We start from the raw sequence: 18,460 nt of genomic DNA, 5'->3' as shown, positions 1-18,460 counted from the left end.
CACACACACACACACACACACACACACACACACACACACACACACACACACACACACACACACACACACACACACACACACACACACACACACACACACACACACACACACACACACACACACACACACACACACACACACACACACACACACACACACACACACACACACACACACACACATATTAGACGTCAAACAAGGCAGGTATAGCTTCCTATTGGTTGAATAAGTTAGGTTTAGTGAAATCTTGCTTACATTATAGAGATTTTGAATGGGTGTAGAACATCCACAAGCAAGACAAACACATTATATGAATGTAAGACAATGCAAAAAATGTATTTGCTCTTCACATTAACTGTTTGTCAAAAATCATATGAAATAATTACTAAATGTAATTGCCTCAATACAAAATCTCCAATATGAGGAAATGTGGCCTCAACAAAATCTAAATCTTGCATAACCACTAACACTGTGGTAAATCACTGGGCGGTGGTGGTAAAGTTTGGGAAGGTCCCACACCATTAAGGGTGATGAAGACCATGTCCATGCCCCATGATTGATGTATGTCAAAATGACAATGCACAAACCATACTCCTGATCAAACCACAAAACAGCACGTTAGTGAAGATGATGTCCTGCATCGCCAAGTACGTTACAAGCAAATGCAATGAAGATGGTGTTTTAGCAATACAAGTTGAAAGTGAGCCTAGTGATCCTATGTAACTAGATGTTCGGTATAAGGAATAAGCCTTCATATGACATGGAAGTAGATCTTGGTGTTAGATTTAAAGGTTTAGTAATATGATTTGAATAATGTTGTACTTAACTTATTGCACATCCCATTGTAGATTTTGGTTAAGCTATAGATTTTGAACGAGAATCTAACCGGGGCACTCCCTAAACTACCCCCAAGGATAGCTTTGAGGGGCAACCTTAACCTAGGGAGAAGATCAGAGTTTGCAAGCTGTTTGCGGATAACTCTTCCTTGGTAAGGCTAACCCAAATAGTTTGACTATTTACCAAGCAAACCTAACCAAAAAGGTACATAAAAAGCGGTAGGAAATTGAGCAGAAATTTAGGCATTTTATTGAGTGGAACAAGGCAACATAGGGATAATGAAGGTTTGCGAGAGCACATGCTATGTTTACCTGGGTTCATTGCCTGCCATCGGATAGCTGCCCAGCCACCAGGGTAGATAGCTACGGTGTTGCGAGAGTGGGGGTTGACAAGGTTGAAGTTGGTTGGATCGGTCGCGGGGTTAAAGGTGCCAATGCTAGTGCCCACCACATAGAAGCTTTGGCCGTGAAGGTGGATGGGATGCGACTCAAAAAAGAGCGTGGCTGTGTTCTGGTAAACAACCTGAATTCCGAGGAGAACCATTTTAAGTGGCTCATATTCACGGATAAAGTCATGGTTTTTTTAAAAAAAGCTAGTCGTTATCATTATACGGTTAATAAACACCACCCCCCTCCATCGGGTATTGTCTCCAACAAAGTAACACACCTGAATGGAGCTGTTGAATGGGATCACCCTCACCCTTGTCCCTGGCAATGCTGCCTTGTCTGTCGGATTAACACCAGTGTAATTGTACTGGAACATTGGGACATCTGGGAAATCCGAGGTGTACACTCTGTTTATGTGGTCATAGTAGGCCTGCCATTGCATTCAATCGACTGACGGAATGAGAGATACATCTACCAAGCAGCATGCAACATACATATTTACATACACAACCCCACCCCCATGCATGCACCTGCACGTGCACACACACACACACACACACACACACAAATATAACATGTAAATATGTACTTTGTTGTGGGGATAAGCTAAATTCTTGGCCGGTCCTCGTTTTTAAAATAAGAATTTAGGAGGAGAAGCGCCCGTGTTTCATGGGGATCCACCGGAGGACACGCGCCTTTTCAAACTTTCGGAAGGCTCATTAGCCACATTGCCATTTGCCACGGTACACAAGTGATTAGGCTAGACTTTAGATATGGCCAAACTTTTCTAAGTTCTAGGCTGAGAGGGAGAGAGAGAGAGAGAGAGAGAGAGAGAGAGAGAGTGTGTGTGTGTGTGTGTGTGCGTGCGTGTGAGGCCCTGCAGAGACAGAGGACCTTGTTGCGATCAGTTGCTTGTTGGTACTGTGGGTCGCTGCAATGGAGGTGCTCCATCGTCGCCATCATCATCAGAGGTAGTCTTTGTGGCAAGTCTCTCCTAAATAGATAGATGACGCTAACCTGCGCTCGCAGTTTTCTCTCTCTCTCTCTCTCTCTCTCTCTCTGTCTCTGTGTCTATGGGGTTCCGCATTAATCAACAGCATTCATGTTGCCCTGCAAACTCTAGCTAGTGTCAATCCTACTCCTGCTCTTCTAGTGTCCCCGGCATGATTTAAATATTTACTCGCAGTTGTCACTTGCAACACCCCGATCACCTGAATTAGGGACAGTCTTGGAGGGTTGACAAAGGTGATGTTGCTCATGGATGATCTGAAGATGGTGCCATTGGGTCCTTGGCACGAGTCGGCGGCGCTTCCTGTACTGGTGGCATTGTTGCAGGGCTGAAGGGCATATCCCACAGTGTGGAGCAGGTCGATGTCCACCGCCTTGGGCACATCATAGTAGTAGTACCCTCGAGAGAAGTTCAGCCCTCTCAGGCTCTGGGTGAAGTTCACCTGGAAGGTGGAGTCGTTGGCCAGAGGGAAGCTAGGCAAGGCCAACGAAGGGGGACGTGCTCTTGTTTGATGTGTCCGATTGCAGCAGGAACGAGGCAGGCTCTGCCCCTTTGTAATGGAGTATGGCAGTTGTGGGGGTCTGAGGAAATGGCACCATACTGATGTTTGGGGGAGAGTACACAGAAGCCGCCATGTAGTAGTTGGATACGGAGCCGTTGGCCTTTATCAGCACGTTCGTCGTCTGCCCCGGGGCTATTATGATCATGTCCGTTGGCAAGGGCTCTGTGTACTCTGCGTCCACCTCCACCACTGTCATGGTGTGGTTGGCTATGGCAAAGTAGAACTGGAAGTTCACGGCCGCATTGATTATTCGTAGAAGGTATGTCTCCCCCCGGGTCACATTGTACACCGCAGTGCCTGCAATCCATGCATAGCCCACGAAGAGTTATGCGATTGAGGGAACAGCTTGATCAAGTTCTCAATGGGATCCTGCTCATTACCATAATGCTTACTAAAACCACGACTGCTGAAGTTTACTAGCTCAAATAGATCGTAATCCATCCTCAACCTCTGCTGGCCGCAGCAGTCATACATATGCCTCTTACCTTGGGCTGAGCAGGTGTATAAGCTTCCAGGCTGCCCATTGATGGTGACGGCATCGGAGATATTGTAAGTGCCTCCCGTTGCTAAGGCTTGGGCAATAATGTCCTCCACATTTGCATTCCACCACTCACCTGAAGAACATTGACTCAAGGTGAATGCATAAAAAAGAACTGTTATAAGTGCTGTAGCGTTAATGGTGGATACATGTTACCTAGGATGAGGGGTTCCATCTCCTTGTGTGGTTTGGGGAAAGGAAAAGGTGCGTTGTGCTTGGGAAGGATGATGAAGGCACCATGGACAGTAGCTCTAAGCCAGCTGAAATGGGCATGCCAAAAGAGGGTGCCCCGCTGTCCGACGACTTGGAAGCGGTGGACATAAGAGTGGCCTGGTTGGATTGGGCATTGTGTGATATAGGCCGGCCCGTCAGCCCATGAAGACAGTACCTACCTGACTCCATGCCTAGTAAAACACACAATCACACACTGTCACAGTCGAATGCAGAGAAAAGAGATCAGGTTCATGATTATTACGGTCTCAAAAGCCGACTCCAAAGCTGATCTTTCACCAAATGCACATTGCTACCAGAGTTAAAATCCAAATGCAGACGGACATCAGTAATAAGCTTGCAAGTGGGCACTGCAGAGATTGTGGAATTGGGGGAGCCACACAAGAAAAAACAAAAAAGGGAGTTTGTACACATTGGGTGAAAGTGAGCCAGTGGCTTTACTGCGTACTACGTAGGGTTGGATTTGATTCGCAGCTCATGTAAACTAGCCTACATTGTATGTAGTGTTTGCGTGTGCAGTTCAGAGGTGGGCAACCCATATCAGGGATATTATGCACGGTCTGCATATTATAAGAACACAACGTGCATGTGCATGTGCGCACGAGAGGATTTTTATGTTAAGGCTTCAGAGCTGGTCATCCGGTTAGCAACCCAGTCTCGCGACAAACGTCCCCGGGGGCTAATGGGGCCTGGGGATCAGTTGCGGTCGAATTACCAGTGAATAGTGGCATTGTAGGTGACCAGGTTGGTAACATTGACAACCACCTTGTCACCCTCTCTCACGTAGCTAGCTGGGCCCGGGAATTGGCCGTTCACCGAGACCAGGGACTTGGTGTGGCAGAGACGTGTGACGCTCGCAAACTGGATCTGTTCAGCAATAAACAATGGATTACCTCAACTCTACCTGTCGATTAATGAGGAGACAGTTACATTACAACGGAGAGATCAGTAGGAGAGCTGTTGTCAAAATCAAAATGCAACGTACAGTGAAATGGAAGTATCTAGTCTTGGCAGAAGCAAGCTGGCAAGATTGATCAGAGACAAAGAGGAGGATGAAAGGGAGGATGATGAGGTGGGCAAGGCAGGGGTGCCGGTAGGATGCCATGGTTCACAGCCCGCTCTCTCTCTCTCTCTCTCTCTCTCTCTCTCTCTCGGAGTGGGGAATCGACTCTGACTATCCGATACTAACAGCCTCTCTATACTCCACAGGCTTCTACTCTTCTCTTCATACGCTCAAGCTCTCTCTCTCTCTTCTCCCTCTATGCTCTATTAGGCTTCTACTGGTCTCTTTATAAGCCTTTCCTTTCTAGCCTCCCAGCTGCCTTCAAGTCAAATTGTAGCTCCTGCAAGCAAGGCACTGACGTCCAAGCAGCTCACATAAATTCAATTCCTTTTCAAAATAGGAAGGTAGAATTGGCTTGCCAGCTCTCGTGATTCAATAATAATCACACGCCACTGATTGGCTGATCACTTTGATTACAATTGAAGCACCCAATCCAAGGCGAATCAATGATCTAAACACCAACGTTTATTTCTTCTTATCCACTCCAACTAGTTAGCATGGCCCCAAGGGCGCTCCTGCCTAATGGTTGGCGGCCAGCAGCTACGGTGTGAGACGATGCGTCTTTGAAATTACATTTAAGTTGCAACTTGAGTGAGTGGTGGTTGGCCCAACCTTTTCTTGTTTTGTGTTTGTTTCTTCTCTTTTTTCCCTCCCTCTTTTCCTTTCTCCCCCCCTCACTCTTGCGGGTTTCCTCTTTTGATTGCCACAGTGCTACCTATTCCGGAGTTGTGAATGGCGAACTTCTATAGCATGGCGAGTGCTTCCGGACCAGAAGGCAAGTTTAATAAACTCGGTGAGGTGAAATGGTATCCTTGTGAGTGATTATGTAGACCCACAATAAGCAATAGGAGGTTGAGGCCATCCAAGCCTCATCAGTTTCCTCCAATATAGCCTATCTCCAAGCTAACAGTGAATCAAAATTGTGACAAGATATTATTCATCAGCATGTTAGGTGACTGACATGAGGATACATTATTGATTCTATAGCCAGACTACACCCATGTAATCCACCCTTGGTTGTGGCACATTCATGGTGCCACTTTTCTTTCCTTTGCAAGTTCACACTTAGTGACTGTGTGTACATACATTCTGGTACTTTCATTCATGTTGTAGACTTAGTTTTTCTTTTGTGAAGAAAAAGAAAGAAAGAAGAATAAGATTTAGTCCTATCTCTCTGTGTTCTCAAGTCTCCATTGCTTTTGTTAATATGTGCTCTTGGGTGCTTCATCTCTTATTAACCCCAAGTCGAGATGGCGGAAAAAGAAAGGGAAAAGCAAAAAAAAACATGGAAAAAGAGCAAAGACACGTAGGCGACCTCCAAAGCTAAGCCGGGGCAAAAAGCGCAATTTTAAATGAAAGGCGCCTCAAAGAACTTGGAAAACTCTTGTAAAAGAGCACCAAGCTCCCTCCTGTGCCAATTGTAAAATATTAGACGCGTGTAGGCTAGAGGCATAAGGCTAGAAGAGGGAAATGGAAAAAGGACCTTGCCACAATGGCTGGTCATGTAAAAAAGGGATGGGTACCCATGGGATTTTAGGGTTTGTATATATAAAGTTCAAAAAGTGAATGAGAGCTCATTCTTTGGTGTGTGGCTAACAAGAACTCTCTTCTTCTTCTCTTCTTCCCTCCTCATCTTCTTGCTTGTATGTTCTCTTGAGAGAGGGAGTATGAGAGTGTGAGGGAGTGAGTGTGTGAGAGTGAGGGATCAAGAGGGTGAAGCTCTTCACCATCTCCTCTTCTCTTCTTCTCTTCTCTTCTCCCTTCTCTTGCATGCGGCTATGGAGGATGGAGCTTGGGATGGAGGAGGCTTGAGGATGCTTGAGCTCGCATCTAGGATCGTGGAGCTACCGGGGTGTGCGAGAGAGGAGGCAACTCGTATCGGCATCAAGGTAAGCTCACTACACTCATAGGATCGACGACGCGTCAGCTAGGTGAGAGATAGCCATTAGAGCTCACTTGAAATGCTTGAAGTAATAAGCAGTCCGTGGGTCTTGGTGGTTGAGCGAAAGCTCCCACTACATTTTGATTCGATTGCCAGGATCAACAGATTCAAGCTTGAGCACTTGCGTGCCTCATATTGAGCATCAAAGTAAGGGATTCATCCCCGAAACGGAGCTTGAGATAGGTAAGAAGTTTGGGTATTTTTGATTCTTAAAACAAGTAAGTATTTTGGGACATTTTGTTTGTTTGATGATTGGGAAACATGGAGAAATTATTTTACTTTTTTGCTTTCGATTTTTGTTGCATTTAGCATAGGTTAGGATTAGGAAATCACATCGCAGAAGGGTAGGATTTACTATTGCAAAATAGGGTAAAACATGGCAAAAATCGTGCAAAAAATGGTAAAAAGCTCGCTTATGATGCCTAAGATCGGCAAGTGAGTGATTGGGGGCATCAACACCATACTCGAGAAGGGGTATAGGAGCCAAGAGGCCAAGGGAGAGCTCATTTGTGACCAGTTCAGTGAGAGCGAGCGAGAGAGAGAGAGAGAGAGAGAGAGAGAGAGAGAGCCATTGCACGATTCGATCCAATCGCATCATCGATGAGCCTACAGCTCTATTCAGGTATATGAATTCCTTCTCCTATCCCCCTAGATAGGATTTGGAGGTTTATGCTTGCTATGATTGATTAAATCGCAAGAATCGAGCAAAATCGACCTCTCGCTCTATCGTCGTCGCACCGCATTCGACCTGTCCAAACGGTCGCTTCTGGGCCAAGTCCCAGAATCGGCCCTCGACCCTCTTTCGTTCGGCCCACTCGGCTCGAAACCCTAATCGGCCCTCGGCCCAGACCTACTCGGTCCGCCCGAGTTAACCTTTTGGATCATCGACTAATTCGGCCCTCGGCCCTGCCCGTCTGAGCCAAACCGTTCGAGCCATAGGATTCCGCCCTCGGCCACATGTCACATTCGGCCCTCGGCCCGTCGTCCAAGTGACCTCGTCTGAATTGACCATTCGGCACGTCCAAGCGAACCTGTCCGAGCGACTTTGTCTGAGTTTGCGCCCCGGCCTGTCCGAGTCTACCCTGTCCGAGTCACGAATTCGGTCCTCGGCCCATGCATCTCAGCCCGTCCGAGTGACTCACTCGGACCCTACAATTTGGACCAGCTGGGTGGAGTGAAAATTTTAATCAAATTCTCAAAAATTTGACTTGACCTGGCTAGAGCTCAACAGCACAAACTGTCGAAAGTCCTTCTGATGCTCAGAACTTGATTCTAGCACACGGAATAGACGAAATTGTAGGGAGCAGTTTGGTTAGCAGCGAGACCCATAGACCTAGATTCAAAGCGCTGAGTAGTTAAAACCTAATTGGCAAAAAACAAACGAGACAACATATTAGAAAAATCCTGAACCCTGTCAAGGCGGCTACAATAAGCCTATCAGGCCCGGAACAAAGCGAGAGTGCGTAAGATACTTCGAGATTGTTTACTGCACTCACCTTGAATTTCTACACTTGAATGCACTTAAGGAAATTGAAAGCCTGATTGAGCACAAGTGCACGAGAAGCGACAAGCACACTGAGTGACCATAAATTGAGAATTGTATTCAATAACTGAAGAAACTCACTTAGATAAAGCACTCAAGGAACCCACCAATAGGAGAGGACCCAAGACGTAGACAGTGGATATAGAGAGGATGAGGTAGCCATAATTGAAACTATGAGGAAGAGAAAGAGGAGTTTGTGGAAGGGAAGACAATGGATATGCTATGAAGACAAAGCTAGTGAAAGTGAAGAAGGATACACATGTGCTTGTATTAAAGGCCCAAAAAAGTCAAGAGCTTGTTTGTGGAGGCGATGCTTGGATGGAGCATTTTCTTGCTTGCTTGCATCGTTGCTAGTCAAATGATGGGCTCACAATGGTGGTCGAGGAAACCCAGACATTTGTATGCTCATGTGGTGGCATTCTCATAAAAGAAAATGAAGATTTAGAGAAAATAAAAGAGAAAGGGGTTTTTCCTTTGTGTATGTGAGCTTGATTTTATGTATGCATCATCGGTGGCATGAGCTTTGTTTCACTCTCTTTCTCACTCTCCCTTCTCATCTTTGTTTCTTTCCCTCTCTATTCTCTCTATTTCCTTCTGTTATTTATCTTCCACTTCATATCTTCTCTCTCTCTTTCTCTCACTCTCTATTTGTTTAATATATTCTCTCATTCTTACTCTATCGCTTACTCACTCACTCACTTAGAGCTCTTAGAGCTTGTTAGCTCCTATTTGCCTCCATTTTGGAAAAATGAGAGGGGGCGATTTTATATTTTTTATGTGTGTGTTTGTGTGTGGGGTGAATTACTTATATGTTATTAGGGGAGAATAAGATTTGTTCTTTGCTCAGAGAGGTGCTAAGAAAGAAGAAGAAGAAGGAGGTGGTGATGATGATGATGGGGAGAAGGAGAATTTACTAGGAGGGGGAGATGACCTCTTGATGGTTTGGGTGGGGGGAGGCTTTGATGTAGAGGGAGATGAACCTAATGATGAGGAAGGGGAGTAATTAATTTCCAATGAATGTGGGTGGGGGGGGGGACTCACTCAGGTGACTATTTTTGGCTGCCTTTCTTCCTCTATTCCACCATTTTGTCTTTAAAGGGGTGCTTTGTAGATGACTTGGTTGCACTTGGCCCTTTGCCTCCACCACTAGGCATTCCACCTTGAACAACTGTGTTTGCTTAGCTACTTCTTGGCCTCGAATAAACTTACTACTACCCTCTGTCTCCACCAATAACACTTAGCTTGTGACATCTGAATAGGACCATGCCACAACCTTAGGCATCCGCTTATAGGGCTCGCTCACCAATAAGCCTTGTCCTTGCATGTTTAAGTAGCGGGTAGGGCTTGGTCCTTGACTACCATGCAATCAATCTTGGCCTTTGGCTATGGCACACCACCTTGATCACCTTGGTCCCGCACACTTATGTGCTTTGGATCAATGAACAACCATTTCACCAAAACAATTGGGCATATCAAGCCCTTGGCCACGTGGATTTGCCATAAGTAAGCCTTGGATGGCCATTCCACTTGCTTGGTCACACCCTCGACCGCCTCATACCAACCTCTTGGCCCATTTGATAGGAGAAGTGGCTAATGTCTTGACCCTAGCCATAAGTGGCCAACTTGGTCATCACCACAAAAATAGGCACCTTGACCTGTTAAAATTAGCCCCATGATCCATCATAACAACGATGGCCATGTGGCCTTTGAGTCGGCCCACATGGCTTTGATTATCAGCTCCTTGATTTGAGTTTTTTAAACAGTCAAACAATGATCTTCTTCACACATGAGCACATAGGCCAAGTGCTTTGGACGGCACTTGTTGGACTACACTCAGTTGTGACCCATACATTTGATATTGGCGAACTTTTCTTGACTAAACTGGAACCTCCTTGTAGCTATAACCTAAGGCAAACGAAGCAAGGTGAAAGAACTTCTTAGCTGTTGCTTGCTTGTTTTCTTTCGTGTTCCAATGCCTTTACCTCAATCTTTAATTAAGCTCCGCGCAATTGTGGGATGGCTCTAATACTATGAAAATAAACAAGGTTCAAGAGAGGTGTAGTGGAAGCTTTCGCTCAACCACCAAGACCCACGGACCGCTTATTGCTTCAAGCGTTTCAAGTGAGCTCTAATGGCTATATCTAACCTAGCCGACGCGCCGTCAATCCTATGAGTGTAGTGAGCTTACCTTGATGCCGATACGAGTTGCCTCCTCTCTCGCACACCCCGATAGCTCCATGATCCTAGATGCAAGCTCAAGCATCCTCAAGCCTCCTCCATCCCCAAGCTCCATCCTCCATAGCCGCACGTGAGAGAAGAGAGAAGAGAAGAGAAGAAGAGAAGAGGAGATGGTGAAGAGCTTCACCCTCTTGATCCCTCACTCTCACACACTCACTCCCTCACACTCTCACACTCCCTCTCTCAAGAGCACACACAAGCAAGAAGATGAGGAGAGAAGAAGAGAGTTCTTGTTAGCCCCACACCAAAGAATGAGCTCTCATTCACTTTTTAAACTTTATATATACAAACCCTAAAATCCCATGGGCACCCATCCCTTTTTTACATGACCGGCCATTGTGGCAAGGTCCTTTTTTCATTTCCCTCTTCTAGCATTATGCCTCTAGCCTACACCCGTCTAATATTTTACAATTGGCACAGGAGGAAGCTTGGCGCTCTTTTACAAGAGTTTTCTAAGTTCTTTGAGGCGCCTTTCATTTAAAATTGCGCTTTTTTTTCTGGCTTAGCTTTGGAGGTCGCTTGCGTGTCTTTGCTTTTTTTCTATGATTTTTTGCTTTTTCCTTTCTTTTTTCACCATCTCGACTTGGGGTTAATATTACCCCCCTCCTAGACGGGTGCCAGTCCCATGGCACTTCTGTGTTGTTATAGGTTGACAGATAATTGGCCAAGTGGTGTAAAGGTGAGGGCCACTTGGAGACTCAGGTGCTTGTGGAAGTTGTGAAATGATTTTTGTTGGAGAAGCCAAATGGGTATTGCGTGTTTGACGGGGGCCTCCGAAGTTGGTGGTTTGTTGCTTTTTGTGATGCCTGAAAGGAGAAGGTGCGATGCTATTTCTAAGGGAAGTGCCTACCTCATTGTGTTAGTGCATTGTGCTCGTGCTAGTGAAATGGGGAGGTGGATCTAATCGTAGGCAAGCTTGGGTGATGTCCCACACTTGAGGACCCCATTTGTGCCAAGGGAGGTGCGGTGCAAGTGGCTTAGGGTGACAGATCTAGCCATAGGCGAGTGTTACCTCCCTAGATATGTCCTGCCCTTGATGTGCCCTAAGCGTGGAGTGGGGGAGCAAAAGGGCTAGGGGGTTAGGAGTGGAGCCGGCCAACCGAAGCCACTGGGCATGCCTAACTTGAGAACCCCTAGGTGCAATGATCGTGCTTTATGTGGTGGTAAGTGCTTTTGCAAGTGGGCTATGTTGTCCAGTCAGTGGAGAGTCTTTCGTGCTTTTCCTTTCATGTTGTTCTTTTCTTCGCTTTTACTTTACTTTACTTTTCTTTTCTCTTTTTTTTTTTGAAGTTATAGTAGTAGAATGACAGCCAGGGCCAAATTCTCTTCATCTGAATGAGGAGGAAAAGGGGGTTGGATGGATTTACTAAAAAATTGGTAGCTTTGTATGTATCCTTTCAGATTCATGTGGACGTGGAGAGAGGTGGTGGAGAGGAAAGGGTGATTGCACCTAGTAAACTGGCTGTCATTCATGTGTTCTAGGAGGGCTAGGCAAAAGGAGGGGAGGAGACTAGCCCTCATCATGAGACGAGCCATGGCACAGCTGTCAATGGCGTTAGGGTCGAAGAAGAGGGGAGGCAGACCACGCTCTTGTGGAGTTGGGTCCTGATTAAGTAATAGCTTAAGTAATCTAAGGTAGTTATATGTAGTTACAAAAGTTGGGTCAGGACATGAAGAGAAATCTACGAGGAAGCGCATCATAGAGTCATCTAGGCTTTCTAGGTTAAAGAGGAGGGCATGTTCGAAGGATATTATATTGGAGTTATAGATAATGGGAAAGTCGTAACGCCCGTGGAGGGTGGCATCAAAATCCACACCTACCCTTCGAGGGTATACCATGTATGTGGGGTTGTTCCTCTCGAAGGGCAGCGTGTTACAAAATGCCATCCAGGCGAGCATACTAATGTTGCATACTCGCCTCCTCCACAGGGGTTGGCTTTTATAGCCCTGTACTATATATGAAACTTCAAAAATATTGTTTTGCCAGTAGTTGGCCTCTTCAGTTTCACAAGAGGTGGGGGTCTTCTCTCTCTCTTCTAGCCACTTTTGCCCTAGTCAGCCACCAATCGCGATCACCTGCTCCATCACCTTAAGCGGCAAGACCCTCCGTAGATTGTTGGGCAGGAGAAAGCTAAAGGTGAATGGATCCTTTTCTTTTTCTTGTCCTTCCCAAACCGCTAGCTTTGCATGGAATCCAACTGGGATGTTATCAGGGCAAGGTGGGAGGGGTGCGGACGGCTACACGGCTGCCCTTAACTGCTTCCTGGCTTCTTTGACTAGCTTCCTGCATCTCTCTTTAAGTGCGGCTTGTCTCTCTGCAGATGGATCCTTCTATTGTTGTTCTTGAGACTGCGGCGAGGAGGGTTGTGTGATCACATCCTCTCTGAATCTGCCCATGTCGAATTCGAGTTCTGCTTCCTCCCCCTGCCGGTCTGCCTGTGGTGCTCTCTCTTCAAATCCTATGGCATCTACTTCCTGGGGGGTTAGGCCGGCCAGCAGTAGGTATTTCCTTTGCTTTTCCAGGCTTAGTCTAACCTCCGCAGGTTGGGGTGGCATTTGCAGTCCTGCATGCAGGGCTCTGCGTGCAATGTTAAGCTTCTTTTGTGCCACCTCCAATGATTCTCCCTCCTCTGGGCGGGTGGTGTCCATGATTGTGTTGAGGAAGGCCTTCTGTTGGGTACCAAAGGCCACCTGGGCGGCTTCTGTCTTGTTCTCTGCGATGATCTTCTCTTTTTCCACTAGAGCAAGGTGCCGTGCCAGTGTCTTCACCTTTCTTTTATTCTGCATGGCCCACTCCTCTGCTTTCTTGTTTATCTCTTCTAGACTCTCTCCTTGCCTTAGAGCCAGGGTTGTGAGCCTTTGTTCTTGGTATTCCCGTTCTTTGACCAGTGTCTCCTGTTCTTCTTTTTGGGAGTTCAGCTGATCGGTCAGGGACTTGATCTTGTTCTACTAGTGCTCCATGTTCTGTTTTCTTTCCTCGCCCCTGGCATTGAGCTCAGCCATAAGCGCTTTGACTTTGGCGGCTTTTGCAATTAGCTCCTCATACTGCATGATCAAGAGCTTGTGTTCTCTCTGCATTTTCACAAGTTCCTATGTTTCATTGTCTAGTAGCTACCTCTAGTGCTCTTTCCTATCATCCTTAGCCTTCACTTCTTGCTTGAGATCTGAGATCTCCCTTTGCTGCATGACTATCATTCTAGTTTTGTCGAGTTGGAAGGCAGCTCTACTGACTCCTTTTCAGCCGCTAACTCAGCCACAGCTATCTTTCATTCCTCCTTAGCTTTCTCCAATTGGGAGAGTAGCTCGGTGACGTACTCGTTGTAGTAAGCTGATGGCGTCATCGTTGTGTGGGTTGGTGATGTCAAGTCTTCCACCTTCTGCCGTTTAGGGTCTTGTCTTGATTCTACATCAATGGCTGGCCTTTTTTGCCTTGTGGCCGTAGTTTCGGTGCTTTGTTCTTGGCCCATTTCTTTGTTGATGAAGTATTGCATCCATGCCACGAAATTTGAAACATTGGCACTAGTCGGGATGCTAGGGGTGACGGTGGTTGGTTTGGTGCGAGGCACCATGAGGGGCGGAATCGGGTGAATTGGGGCTTTGCCCTTGCCCTCAATGACAACAGGCGACATGATTTTTGGCACCTGTGTGCTAGAACCAGGCTCTTCTTCTCTTTGCGGGCTCAGATTCCCTAATTCATTTGCCCTACTTTGTTGTTCGATAGACCGGCGTGTAGTCTCAACCAGGTCTTCTTCCTCCTTCCTTCTTAGTTCCTCGTCTTCCTCCGCGGCTTTTCTTTGCCTTTCCACTTCTGTTTTTTGGCATTCTTCCCCCTTTTTGTCTTTTTCTCCCTTTTCCTTCTTTTTCCTCTCCTCAGCCTCCTGTTTTGACACCTTCTTTGCCTTCTGTAATTCCTCCTTTTCCTTTTCTTCTTCCTGTTTCTTCTTCTTCTCCCTCTCCTTGGCCTCCTTAAGGGATTCTTTTTTTGGCCCTTTCCAAGTCCTATTTCTCCTTCTTGCGGCCTTCGTCATCCTCTTTCTTCCTTTGGACTGTTTTCTTCTTGGGTTTCTTGGTCATCTTCTTGGTTTTCTGTTCTTCCCCTTCTTCCTTGGTCTCAGTTCTATTGATGGACCCTTCTTTGTCCTGGTGAGGGGGCGACCTATCCGACATTTCTCCTTCTTCTTCTTCTGCATTCTTTGTCTCCTTTATTGCCTCCTGGATGAGCGTAGCCAAAATGCGTCCGTAGCCGATAAATGAGGCCTTCTTCCTCTCTGTGGCCTTGGAAGTTGGCGACCCTCCACCTGCTGGCATGCTTTCCAAAGCCAGTGCTTTAGCCGCCTGGTCGATGGTTTTGCGCACATAGCCATTCCGATCGACTTCATGCAAGGTATGAGCCACGACATTCTCCAATACTGGCACACTGATCTAGTGCATCAATGCATTGTAGCACTGGCTGGAAAAGAGCACGTGTATCAGTTTTGCCTGCAGTCTGGTTTTTGCATCAGGGATATCTTGAATGTTGATGCTGCCATTTGTCAGCTCGTCCTCCTTTCTCATCTCCAGCATGGCGTACACATCTCTCTTCTGCTTCTTTTCTATTTTCGGTTCTAGTCCTAGCGCCTTTTCTACCAAGGCGGGGGATAAGCGAACCAACAATTGCTTGGCATTTTGTCCCCTTCCTATTGTGACGGTGCCGCATTCGTTGTCGGGGTCATAAGACCTGAGAAATTTCATGCACCTTGTGTGGTCGGGTTCTTGTGCGAATCTTTCCAGGTACTTGGTGAAGTTGCAGTTTTCAATGACTCTCCTAGCCACCTCTTCTTTGGCCACCAATCCTTCCAAGTTGTGAATAGCTCGGAATTTTAGTTGGTTGTAGGTGTGGCTCTCCAAGGTGATGTTGTACTGCGCTCTCTCCTCTTCCGTGAATGGAAGCTGGTGGGCATGGTCTTGTTGCGATATTTTTCGTTTTTATCATAAACCGTAATTTTATCTTTCCACATGGTAATTTGTTGATTGCTGAAAAAGAAAAATTCTATGCTTTTTGCATGAATTCATTAAGAACCAATGTAGATTTTCATTTTTAGACTTTGACTTTTTGTCCTTTACTTCAAAGTTTTCATATCCTTTTTCCTACCCCATCCGTTTTTCATAATATATGTTTATGTGTTTCACTAATTTTGATTTAATTGGCCTGATTTGATTCACCTTATTCACCTTACCCCTTCCCCTTCCAGCTTGAGAAGAATCCTTCCTAGGATTTAGGGTCAGAAGGGCAAGGGCGTTCGGCATGGTGGTGTAGGAGTTACTTGTGAAGGAGCCAATCATAGAACTGGGGGTTATATTCTAAGTGAGCTTCGCGGTCCAGATCAGAGGGTTGAATCCCCACTTGCGTGATGTATGTGAGAACATATGTTAAGAAGTCACCAGAGTTGACATGGCTAGCAATGTGTAACTCTTCCTCAGTCAACAAGCGGTTGAGGTAGGGGTGTCCTTTGATTTGTTCTTCCATGGGTCAGCCTTGAAGAGTGGTTAACACTCTATATGAGGTTGGCGCGACATATGTGGGGTCGTATTCCGTTGTTTTGCTAGCGCGGCGTTGCTCAGCGTTGGTCATTATACGACACCCTTCAACTTCCCATTGCAGCCTAAGAGTGTACCAATGCCTCAAGAATGGGTAGTCAGTATCAGCGAGCTTTGATAACGCTGTGATTTCTTGATCAATGATAGCAAAAGTGGTTCGCTGATCGTATGATGTGATGAGGCGCTGTTTGATGGCTTGCTCCTTAGAGATCTCGCTGTTGAGCAATTCAGCAGTGGAGCAAGAAGCTTTTGCGAATGCGAATTCAAAGGTCTTCCAGAAGCATGGCATCGTTTTAACTTCAGTTGCAAAAGGTTCCTTCAATGTGCTCTTGTGTGAAGAATATCATCGTTTGATTGTTTAAAAAAAGTAAATCGAGGAGCTGATAATCAGAGCCATGTGGGCCGACTCAAAGGCCACATGGCCATTGTTGTTATGATGGATCCTGGGGCTAATTTTAACAAGTCAAGGTGCCTATTTTTGTGCTGATGACCAAGTTGGCCACTTATGGCCGGGGCTAAGACATTAGCCACTTGTCCTATCGAACAGGCCAAGAGGGTGCTATGAGGCGGTCGAGGGTGTGATCAAGCAAGTGGAATGGCCATCCAAGGCTTACTTATGGCAGAGCCACACTGCCAAGGGCTTGATATGCCCAATTGTTTTGGTGAAATGGTTGTTCATTGATGCAAGGCACATAAGTGTGTGGGGCCAAGGTGATCAAGGGTGGTGTGCCATAGCCAAAGACCAAGATTGATTGCATAGTAATCGAGGGCCAAGCCCTATCCGCTACTTAAACATGCAAGGACAAGGCTTATTGGTGAGCGAGCCCTACAAGCAGATGCCTAAGGTTGTGTGCATGGTCCTATTCAGATGTCACAAGCTAAGTGCTATTGATGGAGACAAAGGGTAGTAGTAAGTTCATTCGAGGCCAAGTAGCAACTGAGCAAACAAAGTTGTTCAAGGTGGAATGCCTAGTGGTGGAGGCCAAGGGCCAAGTGCAACCAAGTCATCTACAAAGCAAAAGATTCAAGACAAAAATGGTGGAATAGAGGAACAAAGGTAGCAAAAAATACTCACCAGAGTGAGTCCCCCCCTTAGCCACATTCATTGGAAAATAATTACTCCCCTTCCGCATCACCAAGTTCATCTCCCTCCACATCAAATCCCCCCCACCCAAACCATCAAGAGGTCATCTCCCTGTTGAGATATTGAGCTCCACTCGTGATACGCCAGGGTGACCATTGTGTATTTATGTCACCGACTTGTCAGTTGCAGACGCGGTTGGTACACCGCCCATGAATAATAGCTACATGATAGCTATCCTTATCTACTCTAGTTCATGGCTCAGTTAGTATGCCACCTTAGTTAGTTGAGTTTGGTTTGAGACCCATATATAGGGTTCTTCTATTTCTTTGTACTTGAGTTCTTTTGGCTTACACAATTAAGAAGAGGAAAACTGTTTTCAGCCTCCACCCTTGTGTGTCTTCCCCCATTGTGCAAGCAAGAAAGCTACAAGTGAGACTCCTTCCTTCTCTCCCACAATCTTGACATGGTATCAGAGTCTTGTTCGTGGTAAGGAGCTCAAGAAAGCAAGCCAAGCTCGCGGTGTTCTGGTAAGAGGAGCAGTGTTGCTTTCATTTTCTGTTTTGGGAGCAGATCTCTGCAGGTAGCACAGCCGAAAATTGCAGGAGTGTATTGTCTCAGGTTGAGACGCCCTTCGCGGTGAAGCAAGAGGGCAGTATATGCTGCGGGTGAGGGCTTTAGCCCCCGGCGACCCTGTTTTTTTTATTTAAGGCCATTTCGGGGCCTGTTTTGGAGACGGAAGTTTTCTGCACGCACTCAGGAAAAGGCCCAGTTTTATGCTGTGCGACCACTGTTCTACAGGTCGGTGAAAAGTTACCACAGAAATTACATCGTATGCTTATGTGCAGAGACATTGGGAGTTACAAAATCATCCTTGGTTCCTGTTTATGCAAAATCGTCACTGGGAAGTGACTGTGTGGTCAAATACCACTTTCGCCAGTCTTGCAGATTTGCCCTTGTGAGGGTGAAACTGTGTTTTTTGCAGTGACAGAATTTTTTGCAGTGTTCTGTAATGGCGTCTGATTCTCTTTCACAGATTGTAACTGAAAAGCTTGACAAGAACAACTTCCAAGCATGGAAGTTTAGAATGACGAATTTCCGTATGGGAAAAGGATATTGGAAATTTGTTGTAGGAAATGAAGAAGAACTAGTTCTTCCTGATGTTTCCAATCAACAGCAAATGCAGGCATTCAAAGCATGGCATGAGAGAGCCAGAAAAGTTATGTACTGGCTGTCTATCAACATTTCAGACTCTATGATTGTGCATATTCAGGATGCAAGTACGCCAAAGGAGGCATGGGATACTCTGTCAAAGATGTATAGCACAAATACGCAAGCCAGGAAAATGCAGCTCAAGCAAGAGTTGCACAATGTGCAAAGAGAAAATATGAGCATCAATGACTACCACATGAAGGTGAAGAAGATTGCAGATGCACTTGCTTCCATTGGGTCA

The 18,460-nt window shown here is 46.2% G+C and overlaps 1 pseudogene across 1 annotated transcript; it reads right to left on the bottom strand.

Annotated features, from left to right (window-relative positions):
- Positions 1 to 345: 345 nt before the first annotated feature.
- LOC148018547 (putative laccase-11) lies at positions 346 to 4,815 on the bottom strand (annotated as a pseudogene). Its single transcript, XR_015687687.1, has 8 exons — positions 4,549 to 4,815; positions 4,279 to 4,430; positions 3,489 to 3,736; positions 3,280 to 3,408; positions 2,435 to 3,091; positions 1,504 to 1,653; positions 1,149 to 1,359; positions 346 to 594 (listed from the first exon to the last, which is right to left on the bottom strand). The product of XR_015687687.1 is annotated as a putative laccase-11 (transcript).
- Between the last annotated feature and the right edge of the window lie 13,645 nt (positions 4,816 to 18,460).

This window comes from Lygodium microphyllum, chromosome 21 (assembly GCF_053477565.2).
Source record: "Lygodium microphyllum isolate KBCC chromosome 21, Lygodium_microphyllum_v1.1.10, whole genome shotgun sequence".
Lineage (NCBI taxonomy): Eukaryota > Viridiplantae > Streptophyta > Polypodiopsida > Schizaeales > Lygodiaceae > Lygodium > Lygodium microphyllum.
This window is presented reverse-complemented; position numbering and strand designations above follow the sequence as displayed.